This window comes from Kryptolebias marmoratus, linkage group LG20, assembly GCF_001649575.2.
Source record: "Kryptolebias marmoratus isolate JLee-2015 linkage group LG20, ASM164957v2, whole genome shotgun sequence".
Taxonomy (NCBI): domain Eukaryota; kingdom Metazoa; phylum Chordata; class Actinopteri; order Cyprinodontiformes; family Rivulidae; genus Kryptolebias; species Kryptolebias marmoratus.
In genome coordinates this window covers 18,740,298-18,743,570 of record NC_051449.1, presented here as the reverse complement: position 1 = coordinate 18,743,570, position 3,273 = coordinate 18,740,298, and positions in this window count along the sequence as shown.

Genomic DNA, 3,273 nt, shown 5'->3' with positions numbered 1-3,273 from the left:
GTAGCGTGAATCGACGTGCTTCCAATGAGCGTTCCCGGTGGGTTTTTGGCTTAAGGGTGCTTTTGTTTGTCAAGTATTTGCAGTAAAATGAAGCTCTGTATTGAGAATGCTTTTGCATACTTGTCACATAATTGCTTTTACTGTATCTTCTTAAACTACTGATGTGTGTTTGTCAGATATTGTTTTATATCGATCAGTACTGAGCCCGATAGTGTGGCTTCGATTGTTAAATGACTGTGCCTGCTTTGTATTATTTTTAGCTGACTCATAGCATGCCTCAGCTGGTATGCTATCATTTTTTTCAACGAAAATAAATAAATAATTCAAATATATCTCTACAACAAAGAAAAAAGAAGAGAACCGCTGTATTTTTTTGCAAATAAAATGCATCAGTTTTACTAATAATAAGCGAAAAAAAAGCACAGTTGTAATTACTTACAGCGTCACAGTGGAGCTTCGTTAACCCGGCTGCGGTTGCTGGCGACACACTGTAAATGGCGGTTGCGACGGAGTTCTGACGACGTAAATAACAATCGATTTAAGACATGACGGAGACATAATTGAGACGGTTTGTGACTACATTGCATCAAATTTGCAAGTCATTTGCAGGAATGTTGCGCAGATGTTACCATTTATGTACATCTCCATATGTACGCAAAGTGTAATACCAATTTTGTGGGATTCTAGAGAAAATCCGTTCATTTTCTTGTGATTTTGTGTCTCCAACAGTCGCAGCCCAGTGAGACTTTGGGCTTTTATTGTCTTAACTCTGTATTTGCGTGTGTGTAAATAAGTGTAAATGTGTGTGGATGGGTTTGACTTCAGTGTGACAGCATCATGTGATTGTGAACACTATGAAAGCTACAGTGATCTCTCTATTTTTCTCCCTACTATCGCTCTCTCTCTCTCTCTCTCTCTCTCTCTCACACACACACACACACACACACACACCCAGCTCTGACCTGGAATTTGGCTTTGGGCTGAACCAGTGTCATGCATGTCACATTAGCTGTCAAAGAAGCTCTCTGTCCTGTGATCTTTCACCACTCCTCGTTTTATTCCTCTCTCCACCGTCCTCGCCTTCACTGTCCTCCTTTGTTCTGTTTTTTTTTCTGCCCCCCCTTGTTTTGTTTCACCTCCTTCCTCCCGTCTTTCTGCCTGCATTCCTGCCTCAACCGCTCCTCATAACCTCACCGTTCTTCCAAACATGTCTTCAATCACTCCACTGCGGTTCGACATTAAATCAAACCCCACCGGTGCTGTGAGCAGGTCTAATTGAAAGAAATCGCATTCCTCTCGGAGTCTTCTGCTCCCAGCAGAGGTCTGAAATATTAGATCTGGCTCTGGTTACTGTTGGCCCTCTTAATATATGATGGATCTTCTGTGAGATCAAACTCATGAGAATTGGGCATTACATTTCAACTGTACACTTTTTAGTATTCTGACTATCAAAACCTTTCAGCAAACAGTCCTGGAGTCAACAGGCATACAGCTTTTTACATTTAAAAACCCAATTAAGAAGTCCTCAAATGCAGCCAACTAAAAATAGTTTATGTTAACAAATGTGTCAGACTTGTTTTGGTTATTTTAAATAGGGAAAGAGTGATTCAGAATGTGGCGATTGCATTGCAAATTTCCTAACAGAGGCCGTAAAGTAGACAGACAAAAACATAAATGTAAAGTTTCTTACTGCAGCTATCAGCACTTTTTATGTTGAAGGCGTTTAAAAGTCAGAGCCGATGAAAAACCTGTGACTTCGGAGAGCATTTCAGTTGATTTTTCCAGGACTGGAGTACTAATGAAACGCAGAGGCGAGAAAGGGGGTGGAGTCTAATTTATGACTCCACCCCCTAAAACCACCTGCTGCGAGAAGGGCTGTAGATTCATGAGCGTAAAGCCACCTTTGCTGTACCCCATTTCTGTGGCATTTTGAACAATAACAAAAAAAAAGTAATGTAACGAAGACCTCTGGAAATTAGTTTCAAGCCAGTATCTCACTGGGCTGCGACTGTCGAAGACTAGTCCGTGACACAAAACTGCAAGAAAATAGGCCTTTTTTTCTTTTTATTTCCAGTCTCACTGAATTCTGAGCGTTTGGACCAACGAGCCACGTGACAACATCCAGTGCACCGAATATTTGATCATCGGAAAACTGTGTTCTAGGCTGTGCACATTATTTTGTTGGCCCACATCTCGCCTCTTTTAGCGTCGGCGTGTTGGGGGCTGTAGCCTCGGATGCTCTCTGTCGCAAAACACACCCCTCAAGTGAGAGACGCTCAAGGCGAGCTGGTGACGCCTGCGACAACTCTGAGACTATGCTGCAAGACAATTTATCGCACGAATGTTTGGAACATGTTCAGAACTCAAGCAATGGGACTGCTAGTTGCTTGACTCCCTCGCAAATATTCACCAACTAGTCTTGATGGATGCAGCCCAGAGAGATAATGGCTTTTTTAAATCTTTTATACTGGTTGGATTCAAAAGCAGAAGATAATTGAATAATTAAAGCATTTCCATTGGCTGATTTTGATCACTTGGCTTCTGTTCACGTGGCCTTTGGGTCTACCTCTATCTCTCTCTCCTTTGAGGGCTTTCAGGAGGGTCAGGAAGACTTTGTTGAACTTGTAGAGACCTCCTCAGCTCATACAGACCCACACAAGCACGGTGCACACGGGTTATCTGTTTCCTCTCCACAGCTGGAGTTTGGGTCTTGAGGGTCGGAGTATGAATAAAGCCGATGTGGCTCTTAGTTCTTCTTTCTGTTTCTTCTACATTCTTTTCCTACCCTCTCCATCTGCTGCTTGCTACATTCACACGGCACGCTCAGCAGAACTGTGCCAGCGAGCCGCAATCAAAAACAATTATCTGCCTTTGAACAGGACAAGGGATCACTTTTCTTTTTTTTTTTTTTTTCCTCTCTTCTCCCCTTACAGCCATCCTCTCCACACCATTATTAAAAACTATTTATTCTAGTGATTATCAAGTGGAGTGTTTATTATATACATATATATATATATACATATATACATATACATATATATATATACATATATACATATACATATATATATATATTATTATTTTTTTAAATTATAATATAGAAAGAAAGAAAAGAGAAAAAAAAGACTACAAAATATAAGATGTATACACAAAGAGAGCACACGGCAACACGGCAAGCACCTGACCACTGTCTGTTCCCCTGCAAAGAACATGACAAAGCACAGCATACACATGAATATACCTTCACATATCTATCTATATGTCTACATATGA